Source organism: Gorilla gorilla, chromosome 1, assembly GCF_029281585.2.
Source record: "Gorilla gorilla gorilla isolate KB3781 chromosome 1, NHGRI_mGorGor1-v2.1_pri, whole genome shotgun sequence".
In the NCBI taxonomy this organism is placed as follows: Eukaryota; Metazoa; Chordata; class Mammalia; order Primates; family Hominidae; genus Gorilla; species Gorilla gorilla.
Window position 1 is genome coordinate 16,893,727 of NC_073224.2, and position 17,055 is coordinate 16,910,781.

General features: G+C 66.8%; 8 non-coding genes across 8 annotated transcripts; all 8 read right to left on the minus strand.

The window, feature by feature from the left end:
* Window positions 1-89: 89 nt before the first annotated feature.
* LOC129529902 (5S ribosomal RNA) lies at window positions 90-208 on the minus strand. Its single transcript, XR_008675420.1, has one exon. It is a non-coding gene; the product is annotated as a 5S ribosomal RNA (ribosomal RNA).
* Window positions 209-2,337: 2,129 nt separating this feature from the next.
* Window positions 2,338-2,456, minus strand: LOC129529853 (5S ribosomal RNA). The gene has a single exon (XR_008675374.1). It is a non-coding gene; the product is annotated as a 5S ribosomal RNA (ribosomal RNA).
* Window positions 2,457-4,579: 2,123 nt separating this feature from the next.
* Window positions 4,580-4,698, minus strand: LOC129529874 (5S ribosomal RNA). The gene has a single exon (XR_008675390.1). It is a non-coding gene; the product is annotated as a 5S ribosomal RNA (ribosomal RNA).
* A 2,129-nt stretch (window positions 4,699-6,827) lies between these two features.
* On the minus strand, window positions 6,828-6,946 carry LOC129529805 (5S ribosomal RNA). Its single transcript, XR_008675351.1, has one exon. It is a non-coding gene; the product is annotated as a 5S ribosomal RNA (ribosomal RNA).
* A 2,129-nt stretch (window positions 6,947-9,075) lies between these two features.
* LOC129529828 (5S ribosomal RNA) lies at window positions 9,076-9,194 on the minus strand. The gene has a single exon (XR_008675362.1). It is a non-coding gene; the product is annotated as a 5S ribosomal RNA (ribosomal RNA).
* A 2,129-nt stretch (window positions 9,195-11,323) lies between these two features.
* On the minus strand, window positions 11,324-11,442 carry LOC129529779 (5S ribosomal RNA). The gene has a single exon (XR_008675334.1). It is a non-coding gene; the product is annotated as a 5S ribosomal RNA (ribosomal RNA).
* A 2,129-nt stretch (window positions 11,443-13,571) lies between these two features.
* LOC129529742 (5S ribosomal RNA) lies at window positions 13,572-13,690 on the minus strand. Its single transcript, XR_008675300.1, has one exon. It is a non-coding gene; the product is annotated as a 5S ribosomal RNA (ribosomal RNA).
* Window positions 13,691-15,819: 2,129 nt separating this feature from the next.
* On the minus strand, window positions 15,820-15,938 carry LOC134758063 (5S ribosomal RNA). Its single transcript, XR_010132869.1, has one exon. It is a non-coding gene; the product is annotated as a 5S ribosomal RNA (ribosomal RNA).
* Between the last annotated feature and the right edge of the window lie 1,117 nt (window positions 15,939-17,055).

A 17,055-nucleotide genomic window follows, 5' to 3' on the forward strand; every position in this document is an offset into this window, starting at 1 on the left:
CCGAGATGGCGCCACTGCACTCCAGCCTGGGCGACAGAGCGAGACTCCGTCTGGAAGAAAAGGAAAGAAAAGCAGAAAGCCAAAGAAAAAGCCTACAGCACCCGGTATTCCCAGGCGGTCTCCCATCCAAGTACTAACCAGGCCCGACCCTGCTTAGCTTCCGAGATCAGACGAGATCGGGCGCGTTCAGGGTGGTATGGCCGTAGACGCCCGAGGAGGCGCCTGGCTGCCCCAAGAGCCCGGCCGGGCCGTGCCCGCCGGATTGCAGCCGTCACCGCCGGCCCGGGGCCGCGGGGCTCGGATCGGGGACCCCCGAGCCGCTGGCCCGCGGCCTTCCCCCGGCTCCCGTGCTCCCGAGGTTCCACCACATCGGGCCCGCTGGGAGCAGGGAGTGCTCCGAGGCGTCAGGGCCCAGGGCCCACCATCCTGGGACGCCCTCCGTTCCTCCGCCCTGTGGCGGACGCAGCGTTTTGGATCCCTCGCCGCACAGGGGCTCCTGCGAGGCCCCCTCTTGCCCCACCCACCCAGAGCCGTCAGTGCTGGCCAAAGGCCTACAGCCGGCCTAGCCGCGCGGTGCCTTTCTCTCACAACGCCCCCACCACGGTCGCTGGTCTCGACCAAGACCCGGCCGGGGGGCAAGAGGGCGTGGGGTGTAGCCGGTCGTGGGGTGGCCCCGTTTTGCGCCGGGCTGGCACTAGGGGCGGCGGCCTGATCTCGGGTGAGAGGGCCTGAGAGAAACCCAGACACACCCCACCACCAGCAGGAGCAAATCCACTCCCCCACACACAGACACACCCGGGCGCGCTCGCACGCGCGCTCGCGGACACACACACACACAGAAACACACACACACTGACACACACACACACAGAGACACACACACACAGACACACGCACACCCACACACACGCGCACGCACACACACACGCGGCTTGAAGGAGAGCAAGGACGAGATCGATGGAGAGATAGAAACCGAGTGAGGGAGAGAGACAGCGATCGACAGAGAGAGGGGAGGGCGAGAGGGAAGGAGACAGACAGGCTGAGAAAGAGAGAGGGACAGAGAAAGAGAGAGAGAGACAGAGAGACGGAGGGAAAACGGCAGAAGTAGCGCGAGGTCCACGGGGAAACCTAGAAGAGAGAGGCGGAGGGAGCTAGAGAGCGAGAGCGATAGAGACTGAGAGAGGAAGCGTCCGGCTCCGTTAGGCAGCGCCCTCTTGAGCAGGTCGGGATAGGGTGGAGGGGGCTTGGGCTGCGCCAGAACACGGGGGCCAGGCGGTCCGTGCGAGAGGACCGACGGAGCGCTGAGACGGGCTTTTTCTTGGATGAATTGCTTGCTTTGGAGGTGGGTTTCGTAGGCTCCTGCCTTTCTTGGCACCTCCCTGTGCTCTGGGTGCCTTGCGGCGGGCCCCGAGATTTGCAGAGCGCGCCCGCCCGTTTGGCGGGAGCCGTGGCACCGGGCGGGCCCGGAGGCCTGGGTCTCTGGCGTGTCCTCGGGACTGGAGTCGTGGACACGAAGTCGGGGGCATTGGGAATCCCGGGTGCACAGGGACTGTTTTCCTGGTGGCTGGCGAAGCAATGTCCTTCCCCCGGGTAAAGCAGCCCATGCGTTCTGGAGCCGAGGTCTTGGTTGGCGTCCGTGGCACCCGCTGCCCCTGCCCGCCCCTTGCCCCGGTTTGGAAGGGTGCGACGACGGCGCCCGATGGGTGAATTGAATGGCCTGGGCGTTCCGGGAGCGGGAAGGCACCGCGAACGGACGGGACCCCGCGGCTGCGACTTTGGGGTCCGGCCCCCTGCCCTCCCAGGCTGGAGCCGGGCGCCTGGCGGGGCGGCGGCGAGGCGGAAGCGGTGGGACGCTGCTGCCCGGCGTGCAGTAGGGGCGGACCCCCAGGAGGAGGACCCCGGCTGCGGCGGGGGTGTAGGTGGGCGGTAAAGGGGGAGCAGAGTCAGGGGAGGTTGGGAAGCATGGCGACTGTAGGGGGAAGGGAGGCAGCGGGGAAGCCAAAAAAGCCTGCAGCAGGCCGTGCGGGCGCGGTGGCTCCCGCCTGTAATCCCAGCACTCTGGGAGGCAGAGGCGGGTGGGTCACGAGGTCAGGAGCTCGAGACCATCCCGGCTAACAGGGTGAAACCCCGTCTCTAGGAAAAAGAGAAAAAATTAGCCGGGCGAGGTGGCGGGCGCCTGTAGGCCCAGCTACTCGGGAGGCTGAGGCCGGAGAATGGCGTGAACCCGGGAGGCGGAGCTTGCAGTGAGCCGAGATGGCGCCACTGCACTCCAGCCTGGGCGACAGAGCGAGACTCCGTCTGGAAGAAAAGGAAAGAAAAGCAGAAAGCCAAAGAAAAAGCCTACAGCACCCGGTATTCCCAGGCGGTCTCCCATCCAAGTACTAACCAGGCCCGACCCTGCTTAGCTTCCGAGATCAGACGAGATCGGGCGCGTTCAGGGTGGTATGGCCGTAGACGCCCGAGGAGGCGCCTGGCTGCCCCAAGAGCCCGGCCGGGCCGTGCCCGCCGGATTGCAGCCGTCACCGCCGGCCCGGGGCCGCGGGGCTCGGATCGGGGACCCCCGAGCCGCTGGCCCGCGGCCTTCCCCCGGCTCCCGTGCTCCCGAGGTTCCACCACATCGGGCCCGCTGGGAGCAGGGAGTGCTCCGAGGCGTCAGGGCCCAGGGCCCACCATCCTGGGACGCCCTCCGTTCCTCCGCCCTGTGGCGGAGGCAGCGTTTTGGATCCCTCGCCGCACAGGGGCTCCTGCGAGGCCCCCTCTTGCCCCACCCACCCAGAGCCGTGAGTGCTGGCCAAAGGCCAACAGCCGGCCTAGCCGCGCGGTGCCTTTCTCTCACAACGCCCCCACCACGGTCGCTGGTCTCGACCAAGACCCGGCCGGGGGGCAAGAGGGCGTGGGGTGTAGCCGGTCGTGGGGTGGCCCCGTTTTGCGCCGGGCTGGCACTAGGGGCGGCGGCCTGATCTCGGGTGAGAGGGCCTGAGAGAAACCCAGACACACCCCACCACCAGCAGGAGCAAATCCACTCCCCCACACACAGACACACCCGGGCGCGCTCGCACGCGCGCTCGCGGACACACACACAGAAACACACACACACTGACACACACACACACAGAGACACACACACAGACACACGCACACCCACACACACGCGCACGCACACACACACGCGGCTTGAAGGAGAGCAAGGACGAGATCGATGGAGAGATAGAAACCGAGTGAGGGAGAGAGACAGCGATCGACAGAGAGAGGGGAGGGCGAGAGGGAAGGAGACAGACAGGCTGAGAAAGAGAGAGGGACAGAGAAAGAGAGAGAGAGACAGAGAGACGGAGGGAAAACGGCAGAAGTAGCGCGAGGTCCACGGGGAAACCTAGAAGAGAGAGGCGGAGGGAGCTAGAGAGCGAGAGCGATAGAGACTGAGAGAGGAAGCGTCCGGCTCCGTTAGGCAGCGCCCTCTTGAGCAGGTCGGGATAGGGTGGAGGGGGCTTGGGCTGCGCCAGAACACGGGGGCCAGGCGGTCCGTGCGAGAGGACCGACGGAGCGCTGAGACGGGCTTTTTCTTGGATGAATTGCTTGCTTTGGAGGTGGGTTTCGTAGGCTCCTGCCTTTCTTGGCACCTCCCTGTGCTCTGGGTGCCTTGCGGCGGGCCCCGAGATTTGCAGAGCGCGCCCGCCCGTTTGGCGGGAGCCGTGGCACCGGGCGGGCCCGGAGGCCTGGGTCTCTGGCGTGTCCTCGGGACTGGAGTCGTGGACACGAAGTCGGGGGCATTGGGAATCCCGGGTGCACAGGGACTGTTTTCCTGGTGGCTGGCGAAGCAATGTCCTTCCCCCGGGTAAAGCAGCCCATGCGTTCTGGAGCCGAGGTCTTGGTTGGCGTCCGTGGCACCCGCTGCCCCTGCCCGCCCCTTGCCCCGGTTTGGAAGGGTGCGACGACGGCGCCCGATGGGTGAATTGAATGGCCTGGGCGTTCCGGGAGCGGGAAGGCACCGCGAACGGACGGGACCCCGCGGCTGCGACTTTGGGGTCCGGCCCCCTGCCCTCCCAGGCTGGAGCCGGGCGCCTGGCGGGGCGGCGGCGAGGCGGAAGCGGTGGGACGCTGCTGCCCGGCGTGCAGTAGGGGCGGACCCCCAGGAGGAGGACCCCGGCTGCGGCGGGGGTGTAGGTGGGCGGTAAAGGGGGAGCAGAGTCAGGGGAGGTTGGGAAGCATGGCGACTGTAGGGGGAAGGGAGGCAGCGGGGAAGCCAAAAAAGCCTGCAGCAGGCCGTGCGGGCGCGGTGGCTCCCGCCTGTAATCCCAGCACTCTGGGAGGCAGAGGCGGGTGGGTCACGAGGTCAGGAGCTCGAGACCATCCCGGCTAACAGGGTGAAACCCCGTCTCTAGGAAAAAGAGAAAAAATTAGCCGGGCGAGGTGGCGGGCGCCTGTAGGCCCAGCTACTCGGGAGGCTGAGGCCGGAGAATGGCGTGAACCCGGGAGGCGGAGCTTGCAGTGAGCCGAGATGGCGCCACTGCACTCCAGCCTGGGCGACAGAGCGAGACTCCGTCTGGAAGAAAAGGAAAGAAAAGCAGAAAGCCAAAGAAAAAGCCTACAGCACCCGGTATTCCCAGGCGGTCTCCCATCCAAGTACTAACCAGGCCCGACCCTGCTTAGCTTCCGAGATCAGACGAGATCGGGCGCGTTCAGGGTGGTATGGCCGTAGACGCCCGAGGAGGCGCCTGGCTGCCCCAAGAGCCCGGCCGGGCCGTGCCCGCCGGATTGCAGCCGTCACCGCCGGCCCGGGGCCGCGGGGCTCGGATCGGGGACCCCCGAGCCGCTGGCCCGCGGCCTTCCCCCGGCTCCCGTGCTCCCGAGGTTCCACCACATCGGGCCCGCTGGGAGCAGGGAGTGCTCCGAGGCGTCAGGGCCCAGGGCCCACCATCCTGGGACGCCCTCCGTTCCTCCGCCCTGTGGCGGACGCAGCGTTTTGGATCCCTCGCCGCACAGGGGCTCCTGCGAGGCCCCCTCTTGCCCCACCCACCCAGAGCCGTCAGTGCTGGCCAAAGGCCTACAGCCGGCCTAGCCGCGCGGTGCCTTTCTCTCACAACGCCCCCACCACGGTCGCTGGTCTCGACCAAGACCCGGCCGGGGGGCAAGAGGGCGTGGGGTGTAGCCGGTCGTGGGGTGGCCCCGTTTTGCGCCGGGCTGGCACTAGGGGCGGCGGCCTGATCTCGGGTGAGAGGGCCTGAGAGAAACCCAGACACACCCCACCACCAGCAGGAGCAAATCCACTCCCCCACACACAGACACACCCGGGCGCGCTCGCACGCGCGCTCGCGGACACACACACACACAGAAACACACACACACTGACACACACACACACAGAGACACACACACACAGACACACGCACACCCACACACACGCGCACGCACACACACACGCGGCTTGAAGGAGAGCAAGGACGAGATCGATGGAGAGATAGAAACCGAGTGAGGGAGAGAGACAGCGATCGACAGAGAGAGGGGAGGGCGAGAGGGAAGGAGACAGACAGGCTGAGAAAGAGAGAGGGACAGAGAAAGAGAGAGAGAGACAGAGAGACGGAGGGAAAACGGCAGAAGTAGCGCGAGGTCCACGGGGAAACCTAGAAGAGAGAGGCGGAGGGAGCTAGAGAGCGAGAGCGATAGAGACTGAGAGAGGAAGCGTCCGGCTCCGTTAGGCAGCGCCCTCTTGAGCAGGTCGGGATAGGGTGGAGGGGGCTTGGGCTGCGCCAGAACACGGGGGCCAGGCGGTCCGTGCGAGAGGACCGACGGAGCGCTGAGACGGGCTTTTTCTTGGATGAATTGCTTGCTTTGGAGGTGGGTTTCGTAGGCTCCTGCCTTTCTTGGCACCTCCCTGTGCTCTGGGTGCCTTGCGGCGGGCCCCGAGATTTGCAGAGCGCGCCCGCCCGTTTGGCGGGAGCCGTGGCACCGGGCGGGCCCGGAGGCCTGGGTCTCTGGCGTGTCCTCGGGACTGGAGTCGTGGACACGAAGTCGGGGGCATTGGGAATCCCGGGTGCACAGGGACTGTTTTCCTGGTGGCTGGCGAAGCAATGTCCTTCCCCCGGGTAAAGCAGCCCATGCGTTCTGGAGCCGAGGTCTTGGTTGGCGTCCGTGGCACCCGCTGCCCCTGCCCGCCCCTTGCCCCGGTTTGGAAGGGTGCGACGACGGCGCCCGATGGGTGAATTGAATGGCCTGGGCGTTCCGGGAGCGGGAAGGCACCGCGAACGGACGGGACCCCGCGGCTGCGACTTTGGGGTCCGGCCCCCTGCCCTCCCAGGCTGGAGCCGGGCGCCTGGCGGGGCGGCGGCGAGGCGGAAGCGGTGGGACGCTGCTGCCCGGCGTGCAGTAGGGGCGGACCCCCAGGAGGAGGACCCCGGCTGCGGCGGGGGTGTAGGTGGGCGGTAAAGGGGGAGCAGAGTCAGGGGAGGTTGGGAAGCATGGCGACTGTAGGGGGAAGGGAGGCAGCGGGGAAGCCAAAAAAGCCTGCAGCAGGCCGTGCGGGCGCGGTGGCTCCCGCCTGTAATCCCAGCACTCTGGGAGGCAGAGGCGGGTGGGTCACGAGGTCAGGAGCTCGAGACCATCCCGGCTAACAGGGTGAAACCCCGTCTCTAGGAAAAAGAGAAAAAATTAGCCGGGCGAGGTGGCGGGCGCCTGTAGGCCCAGCTACTCGGGAGGCTGAGGCCGGAGAATGGCGTGAACCCGGGAGGCGGAGCTTGCAGTGAGCCGAGATGGCGCCACTGCACTCCAGCCTGGGCGACAGAGCGAGACTCCGTCTGGAAGAAAAGGAAAGAAAAGCAGAAAGCCAAAGAAAAAGCCTACAGCACCCGGTATTCCCAGGCGGTCTCCCATCCAAGTACTAACCAGGCCCGACCCTGCTTAGCTTCCGAGATCAGACGAGATCGGGCGCGTTCAGGGTGGTATGGCCGTAGACGCCCGAGGAGGCGCCTGGCTGCCCCAAGAGCCCGGCCGGGCCGTGCCCGCCGGATTGCAGCCGTCACCGCCGGCCCGGGGCCGCGGGGCTCGGATCGGGGACCCCCGAGCCGCTGGCCCGCGGCCTTCCCCCGGCTCCCGTGCTCCCGAGGTTCCACCACATCGGGCCCGCTGGGAGCAGGGAGTGCTCCGAGGCGTCAGGGCCCAGGGCCCACGATCCTGTGACGCCCTCCGTTCCTCCGCCCTGTGGCGGAGGCAGCGTTTTGGATCCCTCGCCGCACAGGGGCTCCTGCGAGGCCCCCTCTTGCCCCACCCACCCAGAGCCGTGAGTGCTGGCCAAAGGCCAACAGCCGGCCTAGCCGCGCGGTGCCTTTCTCTCACAACGCCCCCACCACGGTCGCTGGTCTCGACCAAGACCCGGCCGGGGGGCAAGAGGGCGTGGGGTGTAGCCGGTCGTGGGGTGGCCCCGTTTTGCGCCGGGCTGGCACTAGGGGCGGCGGCCTGATCTCGGGTGAGAGGGCCTGAGAGAAACCCAGACACACCCCACCACCAGCAGGAGCAAATCCACTCCCCCACACACAGACACACCCGGGCGCGCTCGCACGCGCGCTCGCGGACACACACACACACAGAAACACACACACACTGACACACACACACACAGAGACACACACACACAGACACACGCACACCCACACACACGCGCACGCACACACACACGCGGCTTGAAGGAGAGCAAGGACGAGATCGATGGAGAGATAGAAACCGAGTGAGGGAGAGAGACAGCGATCGACAGAGAGAGGGGAGGGCGAGAGGGAAGGAGACAGACAGGCTGAGAAAGAGAGAGGGACAGAGAAAGAGAGAGAGAGACAGAGAGACGGAGGGAAAACGGCAGAAGTAGCGCGAGGTCCACGGGGAAACCTAGAAGAGAGAGGCGGAGGGAGCTAGAGAGCGAGAGCGATAGAGACTGAGAGAGGAAGCGTCCGGCTCCGTTAGGCAGCGCCCTCTTGAGCAGGTCGGGATAGGGTGGAGGGGGCTTGGGCTGCGCCAGAACACGGGGGCCAGGCGGTCCGTGCGAGAGGACCGACGGAGCGCTGAGACGGGCTTTTTCTTGGATGAATTGCTTGCTTTGGAGGTGGGTTTCGTAGGCTCCTGCCTTTCTTGGCACCTCCCTGTGCTCTGGGTGCCTTGCGGCGGGCCCCGAGATTTGCAGAGCGCGCCCGCCCGTTTGGCGGGAGCCGTGGCACCGGGCGGGCCCGGAGGCCTGGGTCTCTGGCGTGTCCTCGGGACTGGAGTCGTGGACACGAAGTCGGGGGCATTGGGAATCCCGGGTGCACAGGGACTGTTTTCCTGGTGGCTGGCGAAGCAATGTCCTTCCCCCGGGTAAAGCAGCCCATGCGTTCTGGAGCCGAGGTCTTGGTTGGCGTCCGTGGCACCCGCTGCCCCTGCCCGCCCCTTGCCCCGGTTTGGAAGGGTGCGACGACGGCGCCCGATGGGTGAATTGAATGGCCTGGGCGTTCCGGGAGCGGGAAGGCACCGCGAACGGACGGGACCCCGCGGCTGCGACTTTGGGGTCCGGCCCCCTGCCCTCCCAGGCTGGAGCCGGGCGCCTGGCGGGGCGGCGGCGAGGCGGAAGCGGTGGGACGCTGCTGCCCGGCGTGCAGTAGGGGCGGACCCCCAGGAGGAGGACCCCGGCTGCGGCGGGGGTGTAGGTGGGCGGTAAAGGGGGAGCAGAGTCAGGGGAGGTTGGGAAGCATGGCGACTGTAGGGGGAAGGGAGGCAGCGGGGAAGCCAAAAAAGCCTGCAGCAGGCCGTGCGGGCGCGGTGGCTCCCGCCTGTAATCCCAGCACTCTGGGAGGCAGAGGCGGGTGGGTCACGAGGTCAGGAGCTCGAGACCATCCCGGCTAACAGGGTGAAACCCCGTCTCTAGGAAAAAGAGAAAAAATTAGCCGGGCGAGGTGGCGGGCGCCTGTAGGCCCAGCTACTCGGGAGGCTGAGGCCGGAGAATGGCGTGAACCCGGGAGGCGGAGCTTGCAGTGAGCCGAGATGGCGCCACTGCACTCCAGCCTGGGCGACAGAGCGAGACTCCGTCTGGAAGAAAAGGAAAGAAAAGCAGAAAGCCAAAGAAAAAGCCTACAGCACCCGGTATTCCCAGGCGGTCTCCCATCCAAGTACTAACCAGGCCCGACCCTGCTTAGCTTCCGAGATCAGACGAGATCGGGCGCGTTCAGGGTGGTATGGCCGTAGACGCCCGAGGAGGCGCCTGGCTGCCCCAAGAGCCCGGCCGGGCCGTGCCCGCCGGATTGCAGCCGTCACCGCCGGCCCGGGGCCGCGGGGCTCGGATCGGGGACCCCCGAGCCGCTGGCCCGCGGCCTTCCCCCGGCTCCCGTGCTCCCGAGGTTCCACCACATCGGGCCCGCTGGGAGCAGGGAGTGCTCCGAGGCGTCAGGGCCCAGGGCCCACCATCCTGGGACGCCCTCCGTTCCTCCGCCCTGTGGCGGACGCAGCGTTTTGGATCCCTCGCCGCACAGGGGCTCCTGCGAGGCCCCCTCTTGCCCCACCCACCCAGAGCCGTCAGTGCTGGCCAAAGGCCTACAGCCGGCCTAGCCGCGCGGTGCCTTTCTCTCACAACGCCCCCACCACGGTCGCTGGTCTCGACCAAGACCCGGCCGGGGGGCAAGAGGGCGTGGGGTGTAGCCGGTCGTGGGGTGGCCCCGTTTTGCGCCGGGCTGGCACTAGGGGCGGCGGCCTGATCTCGGGTGAGAGGGCCTGAGAGAAACCCAGACACACCCCACCACCAGCAGGAGCAAATCCACTCCCCCACACACAGACACACCCGGGCGCGCTCGCACGCGCGCTCGCGGACACACACACACACAGAAACACACACACACTGACACACACACACACAGAGACACACACACACAGACACACGCACACCCACACACACGCGCACGCACACACACACGCGGCTTGAAGGAGAGCAAGGACGAGATCGATGGAGAGATAGAAACCGAGTGAGGGAGAGAGACAGCGATCGACAGAGAGAGGGGAGGGCGAGAGGGAAGGAGACAGACAGGCTGAGAAAGAGAGAGGGACAGAGAAAGAGAGAGAGAGACAGAGAGACGGAGGGAAAACGGCAGAAGTAGCGCGAGGTCCACGGGGAAACCTAGAAGAGAGAGGCGGAGGGAGCTAGAGAGCGAGAGCGATAGAGACTGAGAGAGGAAGCGTCCGGCTCCGTTAGGCAGCGCCCTCTTGAGCAGGTCGGGATAGGGTGGAGGGGGCTTGGGCTGCGCCAGAACACGGGGGCCAGGCGGTCCGTGCGAGAGGACCGACGGAGCGCTGAGACGGGCTTTTTCTTGGATGAATTGCTTGCTTTGGAGGTGGGTTTCGTAGGCTCCTGCCTTTCTTGGCACCTCCCTGTGCTCTGGGTGCCTTGCGGCGGGCCCCGAGATTTGCAGAGCGCGCCCGCCCGTTTGGCGGGAGCCGTGGCACCGGGCGGGCCCGGAGGCCTGGGTCTCTGGCGTGTCCTCGGGACTGGAGTCGTGGACACGAAGTCGGGGGCATTGGGAATCCCGGGTGCACAGGGACTGTTTTCCTGGTGGCTGGCGAAGCAATGTCCTTCCCCCGGGTAAAGCAGCCCATGCGTTCTGGAGCCGAGGTCTTGGTTGGCGTCCGTGGCACCCGCTGCCCCTGCCCGCCCCTTGCCCCGGTTTGGAAGGGTGCGACGACGGCGCCCGATGGGTGAATTGAATGGCCTGGGCGTTCCGGGAGCGGGAAGGCACCGCGAACGGACGGGACCCCGCGGCTGCGACTTTGGGGTCCGGCCCCCTGCCCTCCCAGGCTGGAGCCGGGCGCCTGGCGGGGCGGCGGCGAGGCGGAAGCGGTGGGACGCTGCTGCCCGGCGTGCAGTAGGGGCGGACCCCCAGGAGGAGGACCCCGGCTGCGGCGGGGGTGTAGGTGGGCGGTAAAGGGGGAGCAGAGTCAGGGGAGGTTGGGAAGCATGGCGACTGTAGGGGGAAGGGAGGCAGCGGGGAAGCCAAAAAAGCCTGCAGCAGGCCGTGCGGGCGCGGTGGCTCCCGCCTGTAATCCCAGCACTCTGGGAGGCAGAGGCGGGTGGGTCACGAGGTCAGGAGCTCGAGACCATCCCGGCTAACAGGGTGAAACCCCGTCTCTAGGAAAAAGAGAAAAAATTAGCCGGGCGAGGTGGCGGGCGCCTGTAGGCCCAGCTACTCGGGAGGCTGAGGCCGGAGAATGGCGTGAACCCGGGAGGCGGAGCTTGCAGTGAGCCGAGATGGCGCCACTGCACTCCAGCCTGGGCGACAGAGCGAGACTCCGTCTGGAAGAAAAGGAAAGAAAAGCAGAAAGCCAAAGAAAAAGCCTACAGCACCCGGTATTCCCAGGCGGTCTCCCATCCAAGTACTAACCAGGCCCGACCCTGCTTAGCTTCCGAGATCAGACGAGATCGGGCGCGTTCAGGGTGGTATGGCCGTAGACGCCCGAGGAGGCGCCTGGCTGCCCCAAGAGCCCGGCCGGGCCGTGCCCGCCGGATTGCAGCCGTCACCGCCGGCCCGGGGCCGCGGGGCTCGGATCGGGGACCCCCGAGCCGCTGGCCCGCGGCCTTCCCCCGGCTCCCGTGCTCCCGAGGTTCCACCACATCGGGCCCGCTGGGAGCAGGGAGTGCTCCGAGGCGTCAGGGCCCAGGGCCCACCATCCTGGGACGCCCTCCGTTCCTCCGCCCTGTGGCGGACGCAGCGTTTTGGATCCCTCGCCGCACAGGGGCTCCTGCGAGGCCCCCTCTTGCCCCACCCACCCAGAGCCGTCAGTGCTGGCCAAAGGCCTACAGCCGGCCTAGCCGCGCGGTGCCTTTCTCTCACAACGCCCCCACCACGGTCGCTGGTCTCGACCAAGACCCGGCCGGGGGGCAAGAGGGCGTGGGGTGTAGCCGGTCGTGGGGTGGCCCCGTTTTGCGCCGGGCTGGCACTAGGGGCGGCGGCCTGATCTCGGGTGAGAGGGCCTGAGAGAAACCCAGACACACCCCACCACCAGCAGGAGCAAATCCACTCCCCCACACACAGACACACCCGGGCGCGCTCGCACGCGCGCTCGCGGACACACACACACACAGAAACACACACACACTGACACACACACACACAGAGACACACACACACAGACACACGCACACCCACACACACGCGCACGCACACACACACGCGGCTTGAAGGAGAGCAAGGACGAGATCGATGGAGAGATAGAAACCGAGTGAGGGAGAGAGACAGCGATCGACAGAGAGAGGGGAGGGCGAGAGGGAAGGAGACAGACAGGCTGAGAAAGAGAGAGGGACAGAGAAAGAGAGAGAGAGACAGAGAGACGGAGGGAAAACGGCAGAAGTAGCGCGAGGTCCACGGGGAAACCTAGAAGAGAGAGGCGGAGGGAGCTAGAGAGCGAGAGCGATAGAGACTGAGAGAGGAAGCGTCCGGCTCCGTTAGGCAGCGCCCTCTTGAGCAGGTCGGGATAGGGTGGAGGGGGCTTGGGCTGCGCCAGAACACGGGGGCCAGGCGGTCCGTGCGAGAGGACCGACGGAGCGCTGAGACGGGCTTTTTCTTGGATGAATTGCTTGCTTTGGAGGTGGGTTTCGTAGGCTCCTGCCTTTCTTGGCACCTCCCTGTGCTCTGGGTGCCTTGCGGCGGGCCCCGAGATTTGCAGAGCGCGCCCGCCCGTTTGGCGGGAGCCGTGGCACCGGGCGGGCCCGGAGGCCTGGGTCTCTGGCGTGTCCTCGGGACTGGAGTCGTGGACACGAAGTCGGGGGCATTGGGAATCCCGGGTGCACAGGGACTGTTTTCCTGGTGGCTGGCGAAGCAATGTCCTTCCCCCGGGTAAAGCAGCCCATGCGTTCTGGAGCCGAGGTCTTGGTTGGCGTCCGTGGCACCCGCTGCCCCTGCCCGCCCCTTGCCCCGGTTTGGAAGGGTGCGACGACGGCGCCCGATGGGTGAATTGAATGGCCTGGGCGTTCCGGGAGCGGGAAGGCACCGCGAACGGACGGGACCCCGCGGCTGCGACTTTGGGGTCCGGCCCCCTGCCCTCCCAGGCTGGAGCCGGGCGCCTGGCGGGGCGGCGGCGAGGCGGAAGCGGTGGGACGCTGCTGCCCGGCGTGCAGTAGGGGCGGACCCCCAGGAGGAGGACCCCGGCTGCGGCGGGGGTGTAGGTGGGCGGTAAAGGGGGAGCAGAGTCAGGGGAGGTTGGGAAGCATGGCGACTGTAGGGGGAAGGGAGGCAGCGGGGAAGCCAAAAAAGCCTGCAGCAGGCCGTGCGGGCGCGGTGGCTCCCGCCTGTAATCCCAGCACTCTGGGAGGCAGAGGCGGGTGGGTCACGAGGTCAGGAGCTCGAGACCATCCCGGCTAACAGGGTGAAACCCCGTCTCTAGGAAAAAGAGAAAAAATTAGCCGGGCGAGGTGGCGGGCGCCTGTAGGCCCAGCTACTCGGGAGGCTGAGGCCGGAGAATGGCGTGAACCCGGGAGGCGGAGCTTGCAGTGAGCCGAGATGGCGCCACTGCACTCCAGCCTGGGCGACAGAGCGAGACTCCGTCTGGAAGAAAAGGAAAGAAAAGCAGAAAGCCAAAGAAAAAGCCTACAGCACCCGGTATTCCCAGGCGGTCTCCCATCCAAGTACTAACCAGGCCCGACCCTGCTTAGCTTCCGAGATCAGACGAGATCGGGCGCGTTCAGGGTGGTATGGCCGTAGACGCCCGAGGAGGCGCCTGGCTGCCCCAAGAGCCCGGCCGGGCCGTGCCCGCCGGATTGCAGCCGTCACCGCCGGCCCGGGGCCGCGGGGCTCGGATCGGGGACCCCCGAGCCGCTGGCCCGCGGCCTTCCCCCGGCTCCCGTGCTCCCGAGGTTCCACCACATCGGGCCCGCTGGGAGCAGGGAGTGCTCCGAGGCGTCAGGGCCCAGGGCCCACGATCCTGTGACGCCCTCCGTTCCTCCGCCCTGTGGCGGAGGCAGCGTTTTGGATCCCTCGCCGCACAGGGGCTCCTGCGAGGCCCCCTCTTGCCCCACCCACCCAGAGCCGTGAGTGCTGGCCAAAGGCCAACAGCCGGCCTAGCCGCGCGGTGCCTTTCTCTCACAACGCCCCCACCACGGTCGCTGGTCTCGACCAAGACCCGGCCGGGGGGCAAGAGGGCGTGGGGTGTAGCCGGTCGTGGGGTGGCCCCGTTTTGCGCCGGGCTGGCACTAGGGGCGGCGGCCTGATCTCGGGTGAGAGGGCCTGAGAGAAACCCAGACACACCCCACCACCAGCAGGAGCAAATCCACTCCCCCACACACAGACACACCCGGGCGCGCTCGCACGCGCGCTCGCGGACACACACACACACAGAAACACACACACACTGACACACACACACACAGAGACACACACACACAGACACACGCACACCCACACACACGCGCACGCACACACACACGCGGCTTGAAGGAGAGCAAGGACGAGATCGATGGAGAGATAGAAACCGAGTGAGGGAGAGAGACAGCGATCGACAGAGAGAGGGGAGGGCGAGAGGGAAGGAGACAGACAGGCTGAGAAAGAGAGAGGGACAGAGAAAGAGAGAGAGAGACAGAGAGACGGAGGGAAAACGGCAGAAGTAGCGCGAGGTCCACGGGGAAACCTAGAAGAGAGAGGCGGAGGGAGCTAGAGAGCGAGAGCGATAGAGACTGAGAGAGGAAGCGTCCGGCTCCGTTAGGCAGCGCCCTCTTGAGCAGGTCGGGATAGGGTGGAGGGGGCTTGGGCTGCGCCAGAACACGGGGGCCAGGCGGTCCGTGCGAGAGGACCGACGGAGCGCTGAGACGGGCTTTTTCTTGGATGAATTGCTTGCTTTGGAGGTGGGTTTCGTAGGCTCCTGCCTTTCTTGGCACCTCCCTGTGCTCTGGGTGCCTTGCGGCGGGCCCCGAGATTTGCAGAGCGCGCCCGCCCGTTTGGCGGGAGCCGTGGCACCGGGCGGGCCCGGAGGCCTGGGTCTCTGGCGTGTCCTCGGGACTGGAGTCGTGGACACGAAGTCGGGGGCATTGGGAATCCCGGGTGCACAGGGACTGTTTTCCTGGTGGCTGGCGAAGCAATGTCCTTCCCCCGGGTAAAGCAGCCCATGCGTTCTGGAGCCGAGGTCTTGGTTGGCGTCCGTGGCACCCGCTGCCCCTGCCCGCCCCTTGCCCCGGTTTGGAAGGGTGCGACGACGGCGCCCGATGGGTGAATTGAATGGCCTGGGCGTTCCGGGAGCGGGAAGGCACCGCGAACGGACGGGACCCCGCGGCTGCGACTTTGGGGTCCGGCCCCCTGCCCTCCCAGGCTGGAGCCGGGCGCCTGGCGGGGCGGCGGCGAGGCGGAAGCGGTGGGACGCTGCTGCCCGGCGTGCAGTAGGGGCGGACCCCCAGGAGGAGGACCCCGGCTGCGGCGGGGGTGTAGGTGGGCGGTAAAGGGGGAGCAGAGTCAGGGGAGGTTGGGAAGCATGGCGACTGTAGGGGGAAGGGAGGCAGCGGGGAAGCCAAAAAAGCCTGCAGCAGGCCGTGCGGGCGCGGTGGCTCCCGCCTGTAATCCCAGCACTCTGGGAGGCAGAGGCGGGTGGGTCACGAGGTCAGGAGCTCGAGACCATCCCGGCTAACAGGGTGAAACCCCGTCTCTAGGAAAAAGAGAAAAAATTAGCCGGGCGAGGTGGCGGGCGCCTGTAGGCCCAGCTACTCGGGAGGCTGAGGCCGGAGAATGGCGTGAACCCGGGAGGCGGAGCTTGCAGTGAGCCGAGATGGCGCCACTGCACTCCAGCCTGGGCGACAGAGCGAGACTCCGTCTGGAAGAAAAGGAAAGAAAAGCAGAAAGCCAAAGAAAAAGCCTACAGCACCCGGTATTCCCAGGCGGTCTCCCATCCAAGTACTAACCAGGCCCGACCCTGCTTAGCTTCCGAGATCAGACGAGATCGGGCGCGTTCAGGGTGGTATGGCCGTAGACGCCCGAGGAGGCGCCTGGCTGCCCCAAGAGCCCGGCCGGGCCGTGCCCGCCGGATTGCAGCCGTCACCGCCGGCCCGGGGCCGCGGGGCTCGGATCGGGGACCCCCGAGCCGCTGGCCCGCGGCCTTCCCCCGGCTCCCGTGCTCCCGAGGTTCCACCACATCGGGCCCGCTGGGAGCAGGGAGTGCTCCGAGGCGTCAGGGCCCAGGGCCCACCATCCTGGGACGCCCTCCGTTCCTCCGCCCTGTGGCGGACGCAGCGTTTTGGATCCCTCGCCGCACAGGGGCTCCTGCGAGGCCCCCTCTTGCCCCACCCACCCAGAGCCGTCAGTGCTGGCCAAAGGCCAACAGCCGGCCTAGCCGCGCGGTGCCTTTCTCTCACAACGCCCCCACCACGGTCGCTGGTCTCGACCAAGACCCGGCCGGGGGGCAAGAGGGCGTGGGGTGTAGCCGGTCGTGGGGTGGCCCCGTTTTGCGCCGGGCTGGCACTAGGGGCGGCGGCCTGATCTCGGGTGAGAGGGCCTGAGAGAAACCCAGACACACCCCACCACCAGCAGGAGCAAATCCACTCCCCCACACACAGACACACCCGGGCGCGCTCGCACGCGCGCTCGCGGACACACACACACACAGAAACACACACACACTGACACACACACACACAGAGACACACACACACAGACACACGCACACCCACACACACGCGCACGCACACACACACGCGGCTTGAAGGAGAGCAAGGACGAGATCGATGGAGAGATAGAAACCGAGTGAGGGAGAGAGACAGCGATCGACAGAGAGAGGGGAGGGCGAGAGGGAAGGAGACAGACAGGCTGAGAAAGAGAGAGGGACAGAGAAAGAGAGAGAGAGACAGAGAGACGGAGGGAAAACGGCAGAAGTAGCGCGAGGTCCACGGGGAAACCTAGAAGAGAGAGGCGGAGGGAGCTAGAGAGCGAGAGCGATAGAGACTGAGAGAGGAAGCGTCCGGCTCCGTTAGGCAGCGCCCTCTTGAGCAGGTCGGGATAGGGTGGAGGGGGCTTGGGCTGCGCCAGAACACGGGGGCCAGGCGGTCCGTGCGAGAGGACCGACGGAGCGCTGAGACGGGCTTTTTCTTGGATG